At 38.3% G+C, this 23,217-nt stretch overlaps 1 pseudogene; it reads left to right on the top strand.

Moving 5' to 3' along the window:
• The window catches only part of LOC132657596 (craniofacial development protein 2-like), a 163,772-nt pseudogene that overhangs the window by 14,322 nt on the left and 126,233 nt on the right, over positions 1 to 23,217 (top strand).

Raw genomic sequence — 23,217 nt, forward strand, 5'->3', positions numbered from 1 at the left:
CACCCATGCAGATGTACAATAACCTACCAATTAGAGCTACAAATAGGTCACCTCCATGTATGATGGCAGGAAAGCTGAGGCAGTAGCCAGTGATTTACTACCATGGGAAAGGTGTGATCAAGGCTGCTTCAACTGGGAAATCAATGAAAGCAAATGAGGCCCACAGGAATAGGTAGAGTTGAGTGGCAGGGCGTGATACATGATTTGGGTAAGATACTGTTCACTACTGTTCACCCAAAACTATTTGCATCCTTTCACAACATTGGAAACTTTTTATGAGAGCAAGTTATCTTCACTTCTTCCCTGAAAGGAGATGGCAGTGTCAGCCTCTAAAGGAAAAGGTCATTTGTAATCTCTTAAAAAGGGTTTGCAAAACAAGCTACTATTTTCATTCTGAAGGTAATCCTAGGTTTGTAATTAACATTCATCATCTCTTACTTCCGTAGTCCATTCCAGATTCACCAAATCTTTTGCTAAAAGTCCTTGTGATCTGGGTCCCATGCCTGGGCAAGGAAGGATACCCATGATCAAAACCTTATTGCTAAGCAGTCTGAGCCCTTAGTCACCTTTTCTTGTGCTTCCATTTGCTCATGTGCAATGACCACTGGGCACAAAAGCACCGAGGTTTATAACCCAATGCATTGCCAGGGACACACTGGCAATGTGTGTCCTCGAAACCCACACTGTGAAACCACAACCTGTTCCTCATTCAATATAGCAACTCTTTTCTTTTTTTCTCTCAGTTTTCTTCATAAATATTTAACATAAAACACTGTCATCATTATGACATAAGTGGGTTGCCATGCCTTCCTCCAGGAGATCTTTCCAACCCAGGGATCAAGCTCACGTTTCCTTACATCTTCTGCACTGGCAGGCAGATTCTTTACCACTAACACCACGTGGGAAGCCCCATATATTGCAAAGTGATTACCACAATAAGTGTAGTTAACATACATCATTTCATATATTTTTTTTTCTTATGATGAGAACTTTAGAATCTACTCTCTTAGGAACTTTCAAATAAATTACTCTTTTCTTTCTCTGTGGATCTACTGACATGAGAGCCCAAAGTGCTAGGTAGCAGTCACAATTATTTCCACTGGGGCTTTCCAGGTGGCTTAGTGAGTGCAGAATCTGCCTGCCAATGCAGGAGATGTGAGAGATGCAGGTTCAATCCCTGGGTCAGGAAGATCCCCTGGAGGAGGGCATGGCAACCCACTCCAGTATTCTTGCCTAGTGAATCCCGTGGACAGAGGAGCCTGGCAGGCTATAGTCCATAGGGTTGCAAAGAGTCAGACACGACTGAGTGACTCACACACACGCATAAACACACACACACACACACAAACACACACAGAACTTTACTTTGACCTTTAGTGGAAGCAACACTCCAGTGTCTGTCCAACTTACCTCACTTGGTTAGATCACCAAAAATCATAGCTGTTTTAAGATGTTCACAGTGATTAAGTTGGGCAAAAGTGTTTGACTAGATTTGAAGGAGAGAGAAAGGAAGAGGAAGAAAGACAATTAGGAGCTGGAAAGAGAAACAGGCATTGAGAGAATAAGCACAAATGAGCCTTGTTCATATTTAAATGCATTTCATAGTCTGGGGCCTATCACTTGTCCCTATCTAATTATAAGGTACAGACTCAGATTTGTGATTGTCCCAAGTTTTAACAGGAATTCTTCTAATAGGAATACTTCCGTAAAGGAAGGCTGAAAGGTTTTGGCATTTGAAATTTCTTTGGCATCTAGAGGTTGTTGATGTCATTCATATACATATTAGATTAATAATACATGAAGCCTGAGAAACATCAGAAGAAAAAAAAAAAAAAAAGAATAAGTCTACTCTCAAAGCAATGTGGCTGACCTGAAAACATTTCCCATCTTCCATCTTCAGCATTTCTAACGAACAAAACAAAACTGCTCCAAAAACTAGGCCTACCCTGCCAAATCCATAGACTTACCTTTTTTTGATCTTTTCTTGTTCTTAATTCTACTCTCAAGCATCACAACCACTCTAAGAACTGTCCCCAACACACCCTCAAAACTGCCCCCATTCAGCTTCTTCTCCATCTCAGTAGAGGGTCAGTGGTTAATTAGAATAAACTCAAAAAAATAAAAAAGGAAAAAGGAAAGAATTTTGGACTTAAGAATCCTAAATAACAATAAAATGAGCTCCTCTACCCCTCCCCTTCGGGCCTCCCTGGTGGCCCAGTGGTAAAGTATCCAGCTGCCTATGCAGGAGATGTGGGTTTGATCCCTGGGTCCAGAATATCCCCTGGAGAAGGAAATGGCAACCAATTCCAATAGTCTTACCTGGGAAACACCATGGACAGAGGAGCCTGGCAAGCTGTGGTCCATGTGGTTGTAAGGAGTCGGATATGATTTAGTGATTAAAGAACAGCAATCATTCCCCTGGTGGAAATGAATTAACCATTAAAAACACAATTGCCTGATATTACCTCCTGGAAATGAGAAAAAAACTTATTGTCCAAGAATAAATTAAATAGGTATCCTAGTATAAGCAGCGAAATTAGTATACAACCACAAATAGACACAAATATATACAGTATATATTGCAAATTTTTTTCTATAGTCAGCTTCAGAGCATTTGCACTTGCTTTTTCTCTGTTTGGAATATTCTCAACAGGACATTTTCATGACTGTGTTCTTTAAATTCTTCAGATTTTCCAAACATTGCTCTTCAGGATATTATTCTTTGACTACCCTAAATAAATCTTGTCTTCCATCAATCTCTATACAATCTCAAGTATTATCCACTTTATAATCGTTATGGGCATCTAACCCTTCATTTACTCATTTATTTATATGTTTATGTGCTAAAAGTCACTTTAGTCATATCGACTCTTTATGACCCTATGGACTGTAGCCCTCTAGACTCCTCTGTCCATGGGGTTTCCCAGGTAAGAATACTGGAATGGGTTGCCATTTTCTCCTCCAGGAGATCTTCCCAATCCAGGGATCAAACCTGCATCTCTTATGCCTCCTGCATTGGCAGGAGAGAGCAAAGGCAGGCTCTTTACCACTAACACCACCTGGGAAACTTCTTATATGTTTATAGTCTTCCTCAAAGAAATATAAATTCATCAGAGAAATGTGTTTTATCGGGTTGGTAGGCAGTACATGAATCTCTAGTGCATAGAATTGTTTTGGCATGTAGGAGAATTCATTAAATATTTAATACATGGAACATTATTTTTATAGTCTTTATTGGAACATGAGAGTAGAAGATATTGAAAATATAGGGCACCTAAAAGTGTTGGTACCTGTTTTTATCAGTTGCTAGCTGGATATCTTAAAATATATTCTTAATAGGAGAATTTGTTACTCAAGATACATGTCAATGCATATGTATATATCAAGAGTTATATTAAAAAGTGCATTTCACATTTGATTAGTTGACCAATTACAGAAAAAATACTATGAATATTATCAAATATCCAGAAATAAAAATAGTTTACATTGGGATTTGAAGTCAATTATAGGATCTGGTGTGAGGTATTTATACCAACTTATCTCATACACCACTGTATTTTATTTTATCAAGGTCTTAATTTATCACTGAGATATTGGATGATTATTTCATAAAAGTGCTAGGTGATAGGAAGAAATTATTTTAAATTGCAGCAGAAATTTTTAAATTGCAGTGAATCATTCAGAAATGGGATATTCTACATGTAGATAATTGAGAGTTGGCTGAAGATAAATGCTTCTAATTTTGATGATGTCTTTGAGAAAGTAGCACTTATAATATTCATCAGGTTGAAGGACCTTCATTTTAATACAATTCCTGAATGCTATCAGATTATTCCAATCCATTTCACAGGAAAAATATCCATTGTTATAAAGATATATTGTTTGCATGGCTTGCTACATGACTGTCACACGATTAATCTTCAAGTATTATGAGTACTGTTGCCAGACTAAGGGAGATTGAAATCAAAACATTTAATTATTTTTGTTATTTTTTCTGTATGAATTAGGGGAGGTGATTTTAGTTTGACAAGAAAAGAGAATAAAAAATCCACTTGCCTTTTTTTCTGAACACATTTTCTCCTTTTGCTGCTTAATTTTCATCTCACCTCTATATTGTTAAAATATCTTAGATTTTTAAATTATAGAAAATAGTCTCTAAAAAACTCTTGAAAAAAATTTATATGTACAATACTGATACTAAACCATTGAATAGCTCTTACAATATGAAGCTGTATTACTACATAGGACATCTGACATCTTTATCATACTTTATCATATCTTTAGACTGGTAACAAATTATATTCCCACCTAGCATTTCTAATATTAATTCACATTTGTTGTCAGGATGAAGTACTAATGCCTAGGATAGGGCATATCCATCACATCATTTTATACACTAAATTAATTATTAATTTAAGCCCTAACAATAGCTAAGGGCTTCCTTGGTGGCTCAGCAGTAAATAATCTGCCTGCCAATGCAGGAGACACAGGTTCAATCCCTGTATTGGGAAGATCCCCTGGAGAAGGAAATAGCAACCCACTTCAGTATTCTTGCCTGGAGAATTCCATGAACAGAGGAGCCTGGTGGGCTATAGTCCGTGGGTCGCAAAAGAGTTGGACACGACTGAGTGACTAAATGGTAACAACAGCAAACAATACCTATATTAACCCTATCACATATGGTACACGTCACTTCCAGAATAAAGTGTCTTATCAATCAGAAAGTACAAGTTTTCATGATGATCTGATACTTATTCATTGTTTCATTCAGTAGAAGAATTGTATGCAATGCTGAATTTTTTAATGCTGCACAGGAATTGCTTTCAAAGAGGAAAAAATAATATAAGTGAAAATAGTGTACATACCACTTATAGCTCTTAAATGTTTACTTCTGGTAGTATTTTTATTTATATTGCCTTATGGTGTTTTTTTCATATATGCTGCTACAGACTACTTTTTGATCTCCCACCATTTACTATTGGAAAGTTCAGGTTGGCTTTCAACATATACCATTTCTGAAATATGTATCTTAGATATGCAGGTCATTTACCAACAGTGAAATTTGTACACAGAGCTTTGGGGACCCTCTCTTATAACTGATCTTTAGATATAGAAGGACCTTTTTCATTGCTCTATCAGCCATTCAATTCACAACACTGCCCTCCTATCATCATTCACTCATGAAATAAAGTCTACTTTAATATTAAGCATTATATATGTGGAGATATGAATTTGTTTATCTTAACAAAACAAATAACCACTCTGCTGAGATGCCATGATAACATTTTAAAAGATAAAAGGAAAAAATAGTTATAAGCAAATTTCAGGCTAGGAGAAAAATAATATAAAATCCTCTACAGCTATGTATAATAAAAAGAACCAAAATGGGGAAATATATTCTTTATTATCATCTTCAGCAATGTATAAAAATCAAGAGAGAACTTTGTTAGGTATGCAAAACCTACATAACCATTTGCTTAACTAGGCCATTGGGTGGTAGACAGAAATGAAGAGGCACTTGACTTGTTTACTTGTAACTTAATCATGCAGCCATTATTGATTGGTTTCCAATTATATTTGCCAACTATATGTAATTATGATTTAAGAAGAAATTACCTTATGCTGCTTGTATAAAATGTGCTCTGCACAATACATTTTTAAAAGTAAAATATACAAAGATTGAGAGATGGAATTCTCCAGGCCAGAATACTGGAGTGGGTACCCTTTCCCTTCTCCAGGGGATCTTCCCAACCCAGGGATAGAACCCAAGTCTCCCGCATTGCAGGCAGATTCTTTACTAGCAGAGCCACAAAAGAAGCCCAAGAATACTGGAGCAGGTAACCTATCCTTTTTCCAGTCGAGCTTCCCAACCCAGGAATTGAACCAAGATCTCCTGCATTGCAGCTGGATTCTTTACCAACTGAACTAACAGGGAAGCCCTATCCAAAAATTAATCAATATTTTCTCTCTTTGTTTCTGACCATTTATAAATATGCCAAAAAATGAAATACACATTAATAAATGTAGCAGAGACAGTTGGTTCTCACCAATATTCTAGATGTCTCTTGATACTCCCAGTTCTCCCTTGCGGTGAGGGCTTTCCTTCTCTTGTGGTTCGGTCACTTAGTCATGTCCCACTTTTTCGACCTCATGGCCTGCAGCATACCAAACTTCTCTGCCCTTCACTTGAGGTGCAGGGTTTTCCGGTCCTTTATTCTATTTTGACCATATAGATTAAAGCTATTCTATTTAGCAACTAAGTGCTGGATTTCCTTAAGACTCTCCTGGACATTTTTTTCACTGTACACACTCTATCTTACAATACCTACAGCTTCAGTCACCACATAAAGCTTTCTGTCTTAGCCACATTGTCTTCTCTGTACTATTCATATTCGTATTTAACATTTCCTCTCTCTATCTAAAGGAAATCTAGATGCATCTTGTCCCAAAGATTATCATTATCAGTTTAGTTCAGTTCAGTTGCTCAGTCGTGTCAGACTCTTTGCAACCCCATGAACTGCAGCACACCAGGCCTCCCTGTGCATCACCAACTCCCAGAGTCTATTCATGTCTATTGAGTCGGTGATGCCATCCAACCATCTCATCCTCTGTCGTCCCCTTCTCCTCTCTCCTTCAATCTTGCCCAGCATCAGGAGCTTTTCCAATGAGTCAGCTCTTCACATCAGATGGCCAAAGTGCTGGAGTTTCAGCTTCATCATCAGTCCTTCCAATAAATATTCAGGACTGATTTCCTTTAGGATGGACTGGTTGGATCTCCTTGCAGTCCAAGAGACTCTCAAGAGTATTCTCCAACACCACAGTCCAAAAGCATGAGTTCTTTGGCTCTCAGCTTTCTTAATAGTCCAGCTCTCACATCCATACATGGCTACTGGAAAAACCATAGCTTTAACTAGTTAAATCTTCATTGGCAAAGTAATGTCTCTGCATTTTAATATGCTGTCTAGGTTGGTCATAATTCTTCTTCCAAAGAGTAAGTGTCTTTTAATTTCATGTCTGGAGTCATCATCTGCATTGATTTTTGAGCCCCAAAAAATAAAGTCAGCCACTGTTTCCCCATTTATTTGCCATGAAGTGATGGAACCAGGTGCCATGATCTTAGTTTTCTAAATGTTGAGTTTTAACTCAACTTTTTCACTCTCCTCTTTCACTTTTATCAACAGGTTCTTTAGATCTTCTTCACTTTGTGCCATAAGGGTGGTGTCTTCTGCATATCTGAAGTTATTGATATTTCTCCCAGCAATCTTGATTCCACCTTGTGCTTCTTCCAGCCCAGGGTTTTTTATGATGTACTCTACATATAAGTTAAATAAGCAGGGTGACAATATACAGCCTTGATATACTCCTTTCCCAATTTGGAACCAGTCTGCTGTTCCATATCCAGTACTCACTGTTGCTTCTTGACCTTCACACAGGTTTCTCAGAAGGCAGGTCTGGTGGTCTGGTATTCCCACCTCTTTAAGAATTTTCCATAGTTTGTTGTGATCCACACAGTCAAAGGCTTTGGCATAGTCAATAAAGCAGAAGTAGGTGTTTTACTGGAACTCTTTTTCTTTTTTGATGATCCAACAGATGTCTGCCTTTTCTATAAGCAGCTTGAACATCTGGAATTTCATGGTTCATGCAAATTTGAAAAACTCAGCAGTGGCCACAAGACTGGAAAAGGTTAGTTTTCATTCTAATCCCAAAGAAAGGCAATTGCAAAGAATTCTCAAACTACCGCAAAATTGCATTCATCATTATATTCCTCCACAAATGGCTGATCACCTTTTCTTCTGTTGTACATGCTTGAAAACCAGGATTCATTTTTTACTCACTTTTCCCTTATCCCTATATCCCTCAAGCAAAGCATCAATTGAAAAAAGAATATTACCTCAAGATGTTTCTTAATATGTCTACTCTTAGTTTCCAACAACATAGTTGAAGATAACAGCAATGGCAAGGATGAAGCTGATAATGATAATAATGGCTGCTAACATTTATTAACTTATTGAGTACTAAATATATATCAGGGATTTTGAGGTTTGTCCTATGATAACCTACTAGCAAGTATCCTCACATGATATATAGCCATTCTTCAGTTCACTCTCTACATTAGTGTAAGAATACTATTATTAAGAGAAAATATAGATATCATGCTGCTTTTCAGACCCACCTAATGAGTTCCAGATGCTATTTGAATAAATGCAAAGTCTTTTATATGTCTGGCAAGGCTTATACAATGTCACCTTTACTTACTTTTCTTGTGCCTTGGCTCACATGTCCCGCCTTCTCATCCCTTTCCATTAAGCTCCATCTCTTATATTCTTTTAATTCCTTGAATGTGTAATTCATCCTTTAATGTATTATTCATTTTGTGAATATAGAATGGCTGTTCCCACTGACTCAATTAACTACTAATCATATTTGAGGTCTAATTAGTCCTCTGTCAGCTCCTACTGTTCATGATTAGATCTGGTCCCATCTATATCTACTTGTTTCCTTTCTTCTATACTAGTTACCTTGGTGGTGTAATGAAAATATGTGATTAGTTTAATCTTCCCCCACTATATTGTAAGATTCATGAAACCAGGAATTTTTCTGTTCACCTTTTTCACAGTTATCAGAATTCAGTGCACATCTGCTGGATGAATGAATAAAAAAGGAAGGAAGAAAATGTATATTCTTGCAAGTAAAATCGGGACCTTCACTTTTCCTTTTCATTCTCTTTATACCCAAATCCAGTGAGATGTCATGCTGTAAAGTCCAGTCCATTCCATTGTCTTAATTTCAAGCCTTCATCATATTCACCTGAATTTCTATGATAACTGGTATTACTGCTTCTCAAGTTTTTCTCTGTTTTACAGTTCTTATCATAATTGTGATTTTCCCAAAACCTGGTACAAATTTAAAATCTCTAAGTGAATCCTATTTCAGTTATCTAGTGTTATATAACAAACCTCCCTCAAACATAATAACTTAATATTTATTATTATCTCTCATTAAAGTTCTTTCTTGGGATTCCTTATGGGGTTGCTTTTAGATATTGGTAAGGATTAGTCATCTGAAGTCTTCACTGTGCTAAATAACCCAAGGTGCCTCACTCTATGACTTGCTTCTGTGGCAGGGAGCTCAGCTTGGACTTCTGACTGTTACACATTAAAACACACACACACACATAAACAATAGAAAAGGAGAGAGTCACCACATCAGTTCATATTAAAGAGGAAGGCTGGTTAAGGAGTATGAATACTGGGAGAGCTGGTTCTTTCAAGGATCAAGTTTGAAGACTGCTACAATCTCCTCAGCTTCACACAACAAGCATGAATGGCACTTCATAATCTCTCAACCCCTGCCTACACCTCTAGTCTTAGCCTTATCCTTACTCCACCCCCATTTGCTCATACTTACTCTTCACAAAGTGAATTTAGTTCCCTGAATACAATAAACATGAATTTTATGCCACCAAACCTTATATGCTCTAAGATGCTTTATCTTTGTTTTTTATTTGCTAGTTTTATCTAAGTTCTTCTTTAGAATACAAATAAAGAAATTCTTTCCCTTTATGAGAATCCTCTCTAACACTCCTCCAGATGTTTTATATTCCCACTGCAACTTTTGAGTTCTTGTACTTCATATACTGTAGTCAGTTAAAGTTACTTAAATGCATCAATCACCTATTAGCTGATTTTATAGGAAGAGGTCATGTCAGGTAGTCAGGCAACCAATAAATTCTTGCAAAATGGATGCTGCTAAGTCACTTCAGTCATATCTGACTCTGTGTGACCCCATAGACGGCAGCCCACCAGGCTCCCCCATCCCTGGGATTCTCCAGGCAAGAACACTGGAGTGGGTTGCCATTTCCTTCTCCAAGGCATGAAAGTGAAAAGTGAAAGTGAAGTCGCTCAGTCTCTTAGCGACCCCACGGACTGCAGCCTACCAGGCTCCTCCATCCATGGGAATTTTCAGGCGAGAGTACTGGAGTGGGGTGAAGCATTTATTTTGCTCCTAGTCTGCACACGTTTCTTAGGCTACTCATGGTAAATTTAATTTTCAGGCTTTCCCAGTATATGCATCACTTTACTCTGTGAGAATATTTCTCTTTCAAGTGTCTCAATAATAGGCTTTGAATTGTACATAAAATGCAAAGGAAACCTTACAACTATCAGTAGTATACTGCATTACTTGCCTAATATGAAGATTATTCCATGTAATTCCAATAAACGTGCTCATAACTAAAGACTGGTTCTTCTCAAAATTTTATGAACTTCATGCTTTTACATAAAAAATTTATGTTTTTTCTAAATTCAATAGATTTTAAGTTTCTTGTATAATTTCACTTCCAAAATTAGATAGTAGTTTAAAACATAATCATAATCTGAGAAATAGATGTTCAGATTTTTAAAATAAATTTGTTATAAGAAAGAATAACTAATATATATCTCATTCTATTTGTATGTCATATTAATAAATAAAAATTGGACTTTGACACTTCTGCAGCCACTAGATTGACTTTAATAATAGCATGAGTCAATTGCTTTAATAACTGTATTATTAAAGTAATTTTTGAATAAAATTATTTTTAAGGTTTTACTCAGTTGAGAGAAAAATTAACTTTAAATGCTCAGATATGACTTTTTATCATATAATCTCTTCAAAATGCTTCAATTTAATTAATCTTATATGGAAAAACAAAAATCCTTGAAAGGCATCAGATTAAGGTCACAGGTCAGTGTTCAAGCAAAATAGAACTGGGCTACCAAATGATTTCCTGTTATTAAGCCGATAAATCAGAGCAACGCTGATAGATGTGAGCACTGGGACAGTATGTCAGTCTCATGAAAAAAATGCTGAACAGACACAGGTGATCAATGCTGTCAGAGTCTTGAAAATAAAAATTTCAAAAAGGTCAGAGAAAGCATTGCAAAGGCTATAAGTGGTGTTTACATATCTAAAAATGCAGTTTTCCTGTGATTAAATGTAAAAGGCTTCCTATGGCTTCACAATGAGCAAAGCTGAAGAACTTCAAAATGAATGCATCTTGTTACGAAGGAGTGCACAGTGACACTCCACATCCATTTGGACTGACTCCCACAGGCATCCAAAGTCAGTCCAGACTCCAAGTCTTTTTAAGTTGTCATTTTCTTTTCCGTGTAATGTAGCTTCTTGTCAGCTCCTCATATCCTGCTTTGCCCACCCTCCAGATCTTGTTCAAGCTCTGCCTCTTTTGAGGTGTTACATTAGTGTTCTACTCAATAGGAATACCACTCTTTTGACCCAATAAAATAATGCTTACTTAATGTGATATAATTTCCATTTCACTCTTAAATGCTCATCTAATTTTTTAGCTTTCAATAGATACTCTCTGAATGCCTACCTTTTAGACTCAGTAATAAATAAATAAGATAGAATTCCTGCCTTCTGAAGATTTACATCTAGCAAGTGATTTAGAAGCTTTGGAGTCAGCATTCCCTTTGAGAGCATAACTGGAACAATTGAAACTTTCCCCAGAAAAACGTATTCACATAAAATTGAGCACAGAAATTTGTAAGATGCAATCATTATGATCATGAAAGGAGAGTCAAAGGGTGCTCCCCAGGTAACATTTTTAATTCTGTTTTGTAAAAGTAATAAACTCTTTTCCACCTGAGGAAGTATTGAAGAGTTATCTAGGGGAATATAACAGAAAGCACAGGCAAAAGGAAGAAGTGAAAAGAAGAAAAAGTGTAAAAAAGAATGGGACATCAAGGAAACATTAAGATTTTTCATTAGGCAAGAGGGTGGTGTGAACGTAGGTTGCAGATACATGTTGGAACAAGATGGTTTATGCACTTGCTAACATGCCAGGCCTGTTTGGGGGAACAGATAACTCATCTTCCTAAGAGAATTATCATTTTTCTATACCATAAGGAGTTTTAGCATGTTCTTCTTTCACATCTTTCACAAACTTTAAGCACCTCGTATGTAGTGCTTTGCAGATATTAAATGTTAAACTGAGAGTTGACAAAGAAAGACTAGGAGAGGAGAGAGGGAGAAGGTTATTGAGTTAGTTGATCTGCAGAGTTCTGGAAAGGATAAACAAAGAGATGATTGAATTATAAATAGTATTATACTAAGGCCAATTATATGTAAGTATAGGTTATTTTACGGGATTCCCTGGTGGCTCAGAGGGTAAAGCGTCTGCCCACAATGCGGGAGGCCTGGGTTCAATCCCTGGGTCAGGAATATCCCCTGGGGAAGGGAATGGCATCCCACTCTAGTACTCCTGCCTAGAAAATTCCATGAGTGGAGGAGCCTGGTGGGCTATATAGTCCACGGGGTCGCAGAGTCAGACACAACTGAGCGACTTCACTTTATTTTTTTATAGATTATTTTAATAGGATGATGGAAATAAAGAAAATTAGTTTCATGTCATTTTATAAGAAATACTGTAAGTGAAAATATCTTTCTTGTAACAACAGTTTAGTTTGGTTGGAAAGAAAATTATCAACTATTCCTATAGGGTCCTGAATTAATCCTGATTAAAAGATATAATATTTTATACTAGTAAAATATAAAAAATGTTTATACTAGTAAAACATAAAACATTTATGAAAACACTTATAATTTCTACTATAATATAATTATGACATAGGAAATATTTGTTTGGTCTAGTTACCTAAGTTCCTACATATGTTAACTATCACAGTAGCCATTTATTTCACAAATATGTATTGAGACAACTGAGATTCAAGCCCTAGTCTAGGTTGTTACAGAATAGCAATGACAAAGTTCCTCTTCTCAATGGAGCGTATTAGAGAAGAGGAACATATTGATAAGCAAGTAAATAAATAAAAGTGTGTGCTGATGAATGTACTATAAACGTCAGAATGCATCAGTCAGGCATTGTCACACACAAAAGAAATGGTATGTATCAATCACTAGAATCTCATCAGTGCAGCCATAAGCATTTATTTGACCCTAGACATCAGCTGAAGTTTGATTTGAGTGCTACCAAGACTTCACTGGGCTCATTCATAGATCTGTTTAGAGGCTGATCAAACTGGGAGGGCTCAACTAAGAGAGTTGAACTTGGATGCCTCTATCTGCATTCTCTCACTCGCCTGTTAGGAACAAGAGGCTATGGTCGTGTCCTTCACATGGTAATGTCAGACATACAAGAACTCAACCCAACCATGCAGAGCATTTAAAATTCTACTTGAATCAGCCTAAGTAAGTAAAAAGGCCAGAAATGGAGAATTCAGTTTACCCATGAGGATGGGAAAATGAGGAGTGAATATAATTGAAAAATAGCTAATCTACTGTATCTCGTAAGGAAAAATAGCGAGTTATGAGGAATGTTAATTCAGTTAGGGTGGTCAGGACCATGTTCTCTGGTAAGGCGACATGTGAACAGAGAAACGAGGTGAGAGAGTAAGACATGGGAGTATCTGAGGAGGAAAGATGTAAAGCTGAGAGAACAGTCATGGAAACAACTCTAAAGCAGGGTCATGTGTGGACAGCAAGAAAAAATGTACATCTAGAATTCCATGAGCGTGGAGTAGAGAAAGAGGCAACAAGGCTTAGGAGAAATAGTAGCCAGCTCATGCGCAGTCACGTGAGGACACTGGGTTTTATTCTGAATGGGATGGGCACCATAAGGCATTTTTGGGGGAAAAAACTGCCATTATCTGGCGTACACTTAAAAAGGATCACCGTAGCAATGAGTTTTGAAATCTTTTACATGAAAAATATTCTGCTATTTTACTTGGTATAAAAACCTAAGAAGTAAACATGTAGGGGGGATGGAAGGCTATGAAAAGTTCGGTATATATATTTGGACCCTTACTAAATAACACAACTACCTAGATGTCACCTTAAAATATGCATTCATAGAATTCCTCAAAATATATGTGTATGCTTTTATTCTACAAACATGTGACAGAACCTAAATAAGAAAATGATTCAGGAGAAGTTTCATTACAATGTTAGAGGTTATGCTCACTAAGAGCACACTCAGGTTGAATACTAGAACAGAAGTAATCCTCTCAGAGGGACAAGGAGAAACCATTGCCACTTTATTCCTTAGTCATCTTTGCCTTATCTAAGGCTCTTCCTTCGTTAACTAATTCATCACATTTTTCAAAACTATTTCTTGATTTTTTTCTTACTCCTTTCCCCCCTAAATCTAGCCTAGAGATGTGGAGCTTCCTCGGTGGCTCAGGGGTAAAGAATCTGCCTGCCAATGTAGGAGATGCAATTTCCATCCCTGGGTCGGGAAGGTCCCCTGGAGAAGGAAATAGTGACTCACTCCAGTATTCTTGCCTGGAAAATTCCATGGATAGAGGAGCTTGGTGGGCTATAGTCTATGGATCTCAAAAGACTCAGACATGACTGAGTGATTAAAAAAGAGAAGCCCTCGAGATTTTAGTATGGAAACAATTGCTTGAGGTGTTTCTTTCTTCCCTAGTATTTTGATAGTTTTGTGGCTGAAAGCTGAGGGGTAGAACACTTGCCTAATAGAACCACCTACCTTCCTCTCTTGTAATGTCCACTGAAACAGTTCTCTTTTTGTTAGGAGGATTATGGCATTCATTCTTACTTGCTGGACAGATTATTGATTTGGGCTGTTGCTTAAAGAAATGTCATAAAATTTAGCCACTGCTCCGTTCCTTCACCACCTCACCATTTATCTATCCCAGGGTGTCTCTGAGATACGGTGGCATTTTCTGTCACTATTGCTGTTAAGTTTGCAAGCACAAGCTTCAGAGACTACTTTCACTGGACAGAGGCCGACAGTGATGTTGAGCTACTTTAAAGTAATGCTTGGACATATATTGATATATCTAAGACCTGGGTTCCTCATGCCATATTGCCAATGTACACTTTTTTTTTTTTTTTGTAATTTGAGTTCTATCAATCAGCATCCCCAGATACTCAAAGGCCTTCAATAGAGATGTTTCTTTTTTTAATTTGTTTTAATTGGAAGATAATTGCTTTACAGTGTTGCACTGGTTGCAGTGTTGTATACAACAGTGTGACTCAGCCATTAAGTGTGCATATGTCTCCCCCCTCTTGAACCTCCCTCCCGCCTCCCACCCCATCTTACTCCTCTAGGTTTTCCCAGAGCACCAGGTTGAGCCCTCTGTGTTGTACAGCAATACTGCTAGGCATATACCCTGAGAAAACCATAATTTTAAAAGACACGTGTACCCCAATGTTCATTGCAGCACTGTTTACAATAGCTAGACATAGAGCGACCTAGATGTTCATAGACAGTTGCATGGATAAAAAGTTGTGGCACATATATACAAAGGATACTGCTGCTGCTGCTGCTGCTAAGTCACTTCAGTCGTGTCCGACTCTGTGCGACCCCATAGATGGCAGCCCACCAGGCTCCCCCGTCCCTGGGATTCTCCAGGCAAGAACACTGGAGTGGGTTGCCATGTCCTCCTCCAATGCATGAAAGTGAAAAGTGAAAGTGAAGTCGCTCAGTCGTGTCCGACTCTTCGCGACCCCATGGACTGCAGCCCACCAGGCTCCTCCGTCCATGGGATTTTCCAGGCAAGAGTACTGGAGTGGGGTGCCATTGCCTTCTACTCAGCCATTGAAAGGAATGCATTTGAATCCGTTGAACTAAAAACTAGAGCCTATTATACAGAGTGAAATAAATCAGAAAAAGAAAACCAAATATCATATATTACTGCATACATATGTAATCTAGAAAAATGGTACTGATGAACCTGTTTGCAGGGCAGGAATAGATGTGCAGACATAGAGAGCACATGCAGCGGGGGGAGAAGAGGGTGGCAAAAAGGGAAAGAATAGCAGTGAAACATATACATTACCAACATACATTTTTATCACACTTAATATAATGGATACTCTTGAAAAAAAAAGTTTTTTTTTATAACATTTCAGGAGGTCGAAAATCTCCAGATGATATCCATCAAAGTTAATACAAAAGAATGATGTACCCTGGCATTGGAAAATTGGGGAGCCCAAATGATGTCGTTAATAGAACATGGACTCTATGGTCCAAATGGTGCTGGGTTCAAATTTTGGCCTGACAACTTGCTAGGCATATGAACTATGTGAGTAATCATGTCTAATTCCCAGGGATGTCTTTGAAAGTAAAATAATGAATTGTGCACAGTAACTATCCTCTTAACTATTATGAATAAATTCTGAAAGATAAATTCTTTTACTGATGATTGCGTATCTCAAATATTGTTGTCCAGTACCTCTGTTTTTCTTTTAAATGATGAGTAACATTTAGAATTTTTGGTTTACTTAAGCCAACAGTCAAAACATTAAGAAAAGTACATTTTCTTAACTTCTTACTTTGTGGTGAAAATAAGCACCACTCATCCCAAATTATTAAACAGGAGATAGCTAATCTAAGTATTTTTTGTGATTATAAACATCCTACTCTTTGTGTAGCTTATGAAGCATAAATCAATATATTACAACAGATAGTTACAGTGCTGAAAAGAATAAACCTAAAATTTTATAACAAAATATACACTGTTGTATATGAAATCAAATTCTGTAAGGCAAGATAAAATCACTATTTTGTTATAGAAAAAGAAAGTCTTCATATTCCTAGTCTCTCTGATAGGTTATTTTAAAATCACCCTAGCAACAGGCCTATGTCTCCTTAATTTTTGAAAAAGTGCCAACTACTGTTAGTTTTTATTTTAAAATTGGTACCTTTCGCCACTCAAATTTGTGAACAGTCTTCAAAGCTCCTAGGTTCCAATTCCCTTCCTTCCTGGTGACTGATTGTGTTCAGTTTAATCAAATATCCCTATTGTTGTGGTTACTTATGTCTTACTACTGAAGAAATCGCCAAAGGTTTTCAAGAACTTTTCCTCTGAAGTCTTCTACCCCTTTTCACATTATTTGGCAGAAACTTGAAGAGAGACTTTATAAACATGTAAGGCATCACCACCAGTCAGCAATTTTACAGTAAATATAATTTCTTCATTCAAAAGATTTGTCAATGCCTCCTGTAGTGTAGTCCCCCAACCAGATAAATCACTGCTTCTTCTCGCAACGTATAGTAAATGATCCCTTAGAAATAATCACATAGGATTAGATATTAATTAGGATTAGATATTAGTAATTTGATGTACTGAATGTACATGAAAAAATTATCTTCTTATATAAACTAAGATTTGCCTAACTCCACACACTTTAGCTAGAAAGTTTCTTTAAAACAGAGGTACACCAGCTTTTATATCATGGTGTCTTCACAGCAGGCAAATGGATTCAGCATATATCAGGATGACCTTGTCCTCACCTACCATTGGGTGTGTCAGGCAATCCTTTCACATCTTAAGCAATTATTTTTTTAGGTTCACAATATAGCATTTCCTTTAAAAAAAATACCACGTGCAAAAGCAGCATCACTTCTTTAATGGTATTCATGAAGCTAAAGTTTAGTAGGTGCTGGGAATTCTGCAATGTTACAAAATGGTTCATAAAATATTGCCATCTGCTATACCGAGCAGCAGTTCATTTTTACTGGTTTTAAAATGGCTGTGCTTTTATGAGTTTGGATTTTTGCCTAAGCTTCAAGTTCCCTCTGAAAGCTACTTCTGACCTCTGCCTGAGGAAATGTGAAAATCTGCCTTTCCTATCTTGCTTTATAAGCATCAGTGAGAAAATGTAAATGAACTAAATACATTGTGAGATTTTTTACCAGAAAAATCTCTCACATACTGTCTGCATGGCTGGTTTTTCTTAAAACATTTCCAGTTTATACTGGAGTAACCACTTGTAAAAAAAAATTGCCCAAAGTGCTAGTGCTGAAAACAAACATTTATAGAGTACTGTGCTGTCAGCAGAAGACAAAGGCTTTTATGGCAACTCAAGAAAAAAAATTTGCAAAACTTGGATGTGGATATTCCACACAGAAAATGTGGGATGGAGTATAACCTTCAGAGCTAGAAATTATCTAATCCAACTGTTTGCTGAAGGATGGAAGTGAGACACAGAGGGCTGTTTAGTAACTTGTCCATGGTCTTAAACTTTTAGGTACAGATGGTATCCAACTTCAGAAAAAAAAAAAATTTTTTTTTCTGTTAAAATCAAGTTTTAAAGGAGTTTGTCATAAAGCAAAATTGTGACTCTATGTGACGTGCATGCATGCTAAGATGCTTCAGTCATGTATGACTCTTTGCAACCTTATGGACTGTAGGCTGCCATGGGATTCTTCAGGCAAGAACACTGGAGCGGATTGCCCTGCCTTCCTCCAAGGGATCTTCTGCCTTTCTCCAAGGGATCTTGCCAACCCAGGGATCAAACCTGTGCCTCTTCCATCTCCTGCACTGGCAGGCAGGTTTTACTGCTAGTGGTTACTTTCAGTTTTCAGGATGTTGGCTGAAACCATCAAATGAGTAAATAATCGGTGAATATATAGATTTTATTGGACAGAGTCAAAATAAAGAACATTCAGATAAAACAGGAATTTAAATTAATGCATATATATGGAATCTAGAAAACGCTACTGATGAACTTATTTGCAGGGCAGAAATGGAGACACAGATATAAGAGAACGAATTTGTGGGCTCAGTAGAGGAAGGAGAGGTTGGGACAAATTAGAGAGTAGCATTGACATGTGCGAAATAGCTAGCTAATGGGAAGCTGCTGTATAACACAGGGAGCCGGGCCTGGGGCCCTGTGATGCCCTAGAGGGGTGGGGCGATGAGGGGAAGTTTCAAAGTATCCATGTATAGTTAGGGTTTCCCAGGTGGCACTAGTGGTGAAGAACCCACCCGCCAATGCAAGAGACATGGGTGCAATCCCCTGGGGTCAAGAAGATCTCCTGAGAAAGGCATGGCAACCCACTGCAGTATTCTTGCCTGTAGAATCCCACAAACAGAGGAGCTTGGTAGGCTATGGTGGTCCATAGCATCATAAGGAGTCAGACACAACTGAAGCAATCGACCATCCATCATTGCTGAATCACCTTGTTGTAAGGTAGAAACTAACACAGCATTGTAAAGTGATTAACATCCAATTAAACATTTTTAAAAAAGAAGAAAAGGGGAAAAAAATGGCAGAAGAGATGAAAGAGAACAAAGAGGAGGGAAAGCAAAAAGAGAAGGAGGTGAAGGAGGCATAGGGCAGGAAGCAATAGCAACAGCTCATTAGGTGAGACTCAACTTATGAATTCTTCTGAATTGTGGCTCTCACATTCCATACAATTTTCAGCTTTTTCCTCTTCTATCCCTGCTGCTGCTGCTGGTAAGTCGCTTCAGTCGTGTCCAAGTCTGTGCGACTCCATAGACGGCAGCCCACCAGGCTCCCCCATCCCTGGGATTCTCCAGGCAAGAACACTGGAGTGGGTTGCCATTTCCTTCTCCAATGCGTGAAAGTGAAAAGAGGAAGTGAAGTCTCTCAGTCGTGTCCGACCCTCAGCGACCTCATGGACTGCAGCCTTCCAGGCTCCTCCGTCCATGGGATATTCTGGGCAAGAGCACTGGAGTGGGGTGCCATTGCCTTCTATCCCTGAGTATCTATTTAATTGATTATGTGTTGATCTGTCTTTTCTCCCTTGCTCTCCTAGGCCTTCTCCTATAAATTCTCAGAATATTCCCTTTAAGAAAATGGCTTTATACGGCAGTATATTTTGAGGTTCAGCCTAGCTCTGCATGCATGATCTTTGTTGCCCTCAGGTCTCATTGCTTTTCTCTTTCTCAGTTTCCTCATATATACCTCTGATGGGAACACTATAATATAATTACCCTAAACATGGGCTTCCCTTATCACATAGGGTATACTACTGTCACAATAAATATATAAATATCCTTATTGGAACATTTCTAATAAGAACAGACGTTCAGGCAGATTTATTGGTTATCACAAGGGTGTTCTAACTTTAACACTTTGATTGATGGAATATGCAAACACATTATTTAAAATATAAATTTGATATCTTTTCTATAAAATTATTAAATCTCTCAAGTAGTCCCAAACTGATTTCTTTTGTCCAGTTCTTTGTACCTAGATGAAGCATCTGCAGTGATGACTGGATGTGTCCAAAGATAGGAAGGAGGAGAGAAGACGCACATTTCAACCACCCGACAGTTTTCGCTTCATGTTGTCATTGTTTTTGAAATTGATGTTGACTCAGAGGTGTCTTTTTCTAAATGTGAACATTCAAACCAAGTCTTGAGCATTAGTGTGTATTAGTTTAAGTAGATTGCTTTCTTCATTCCACATAAGTGAGATCACCTGCATTGAGTAAGTGGAAATTGTAATTGCAATTTCAATTACAATTGAAAGGAAAGCAATGAGGAACTGGGTGAAGGAACAATTTGGAAATTGAATCTCCTCCAGGGAGTAGAAGGTCTGGATAGAGGCATCACTCCCTCGGAAGCTGAAAGCAGAAGAATCTATTGAGCAACTGAAACAGAAAGAGAAGACAGTAGCCCCATCATCATTTAATGTGCCTGACATTGTAGTACTTGGTTATAGACATACACTGTACACACATCTATATCTTTCTAGAATTTAATGGATGCTATATGAATAAATCAATAAATAAGTGAAGACAATATGAATGAATCAAAGAAGATTTCAGTGTAGCTAAGAACAGCAGCTCTCAGTTTCCAACAGCATCACCTGGGAGCTTGTTACAAATGCAAATTTTGGTCCCTACCTCCACCCCTGATGCCGGGAAAGATTGAGGGCAGGAGGAGAAGAGGGCGACAGAGGATGAGATGGTTGGATGGCATCACCAACTCAATGGACATGAGCTTGAGCATACTTTGGGAGATGGTGAAGGACAGGGAAGCCTGGCGTGCTGCAGTCCATGCGGTAGCAAAGAGTCGGACATGACTGAGCAAATGAACAGCAACAACAATCCCAACTGAACTGAGACAGAAGCTCTGTGGGTGGAAGGGGCCCAGCAACATGTGTTTCAACACATCCCACAAATGATTCTGACATGGGTTCAAGTTGGAGAACCACTGAGAAAGTGTAAAAGTCAAGAACATCACTATAGGCAGGGGAATGACCCACCAGGAATATGGAGGAGGTGGAGTTAGGATGGCCTCATTCAAACAGCATGAAGTTCTCCAAGAAAGTGAGTCCTTCTTTGTCCAGTCAGAGTACAGTTTCTGTTCTTATCAAGTGTACCTTCAATGCCACCATCTGGGGGACTCTTGAGATGTTCAAGCATAACAGCATCATTGATGCTGCATATGAGGCTAACTCTGATTGGGCATTTGACACTCACCAAATTTTCCAAGGCCTTCATGAGCTGTGCCCCCTAGTTATTTAAACATGTGTAGCACAAAATAAACCAGATGAGCACATGTCTAACATAACATGGGAGTTACATAAAGTTAAACTGCTTTCATCAATCAGATTTATATTTTAAGCCTGCAGTCTTCAGCTAAATTTGGTGACCAAAGAAAGGAAGTCATGTATTTATGCAATGGTACTTGTGTAAGAAGTACCAAATCTTAGAGACTGCCCAGAAAACCTCATGAAAGGCACCATTTTGAAGTTTCCCTGCTGGTAACCCTAATTAAGAGCCAACATAGAATCACTCTTTACAGATATGCTTTCACTTCCTGTCATTTCTTCAAAGCAAAATAAATGTTTGCCTCATGCAAATATTAACTATTTCCATTTCAGAAAAGCTGACAAAACTATGATTGATATCACCAATTATTCAGTTCAGTTCAGTCGCTCAGTCGTGTCCGACTCTTTGCGACCCCATGAATCGCAGCACACCAGGCCTCCCTGTTCATCACCATCTCCCGGAGTTCACTCAGACTCACATCCATCGAGTCCATGATGCCATCCAGCCATCTCATCCTGGGTCGTCCCCTTCTCCTCCTGCCCCCAATCCCTCCCAGCATCAGAGTCTTTTCCAATGAGTCAACTCTTCTCATGAGGTGGCCAAAGTACTGGAGCTTCAGCTTTAGCATCATTCCTTCCAAAGAAATCCCAGGGCTGATCTCCTTCAGAATGAACTGGTTGGATCTCCTTGCAGTCCAAGGGACCCTCAAGAGTCTTCTCCAACACCACAGTTCAAAAGCATCAATTCCTTGGCGCTCAGCCTTCTTCATAGTCCAACTCTCACATCCATACATGACCACAGGAAAAACCATAGCCTTGACTAGACGGACCTTAGTCGGCAAAGTAATGTCTCTGCTTTTGAATATACTATCTAGGTTGGTCATAACTTTCCTTCCAAGGAGTAAGCATCTTTTAATTTCATGGCTGCAATCACCATCTGCAGTGATTTTGGAGCCCCAAAAAATCAAGTCTGACACTGTCTATACTGTTTCCCCATCTATTTCCCATGAAGTGATGGGACTGGATGCCATGATCTTCGTTTTCTGAATGTTGAGCTTTAAGCCAACTTTTTCACTCTCCTCTTTCACTTTCATCAAGAGGCTTTTGAGTTCCTCTTCACTTTCTGCCATAAGGGTTGGTGTCATCTGCATATCTGAGATTGTTGATACTTTCCCCAGCAATCTTGATTCCAGCTTGTGTTTCTTCCTGTCTAGTGTTTCTCATGATGTACTCTGCATAGAAGTTAAATAAGCAGGGTGACAATATACAGCCTTGACGTACTCCTTTTCCTATTTGGAACCAGTCTGTTGTTCCATGTCCAGTTCTAACTGTTGCTTCCTGACCTGCATACAGATTTCTCAGGAGGCAGGTCAGGTGGTCTGGTATTCCCATCTCTTTCAGAATTTTCTACAGTTTGTTGTGATCCACAGAGTCAAAGACTTTGGCATAGTCAATAAAGCAGAAATAGATGTTTTTCGGGAACTCACTTGCTTTTTCGATGATGGCAATTTGATCTCTGGTTCCTCTGCCTTTTCTAAAACCAGCTTGAACATCAGGGAGTTCATGTTCACGAATTGCTGAAGAATTGCTTGGAGAATTTTGAGCATTACTGTACTAGCATGTGAGATGAGTGCAATTATGCGGTAGTTTGAGCATTCTTTGGCATTGCCTTTCTTTGGAATTGGAATGAAAACTGTCCTTTTCCAGTCCTGTGGCCACTGCTGAGTTTTCCAAACTTGCTGGCATATTGAGTGCAGCCCTTTCACAGCATCATCTTTCAGGATTTGAAATAGCTCCACTGGAATTCCATCACCTCCACTAGCTTTGTTTGTAGTGATGCTTTCTAAGGCCCACTTGACTTCACACTCCAAGATGTCTGGCTCTAGATTAGTGATCACATCATCATGATTATCTGGGTCA

Source organism: Ovis aries, chromosome 1, assembly GCF_016772045.2.
Source record: "Ovis aries strain OAR_USU_Benz2616 breed Rambouillet chromosome 1, ARS-UI_Ramb_v3.0, whole genome shotgun sequence".
NCBI classification, from domain to species: Eukaryota; Metazoa; Chordata; class Mammalia; order Artiodactyla; family Bovidae; genus Ovis; species Ovis aries.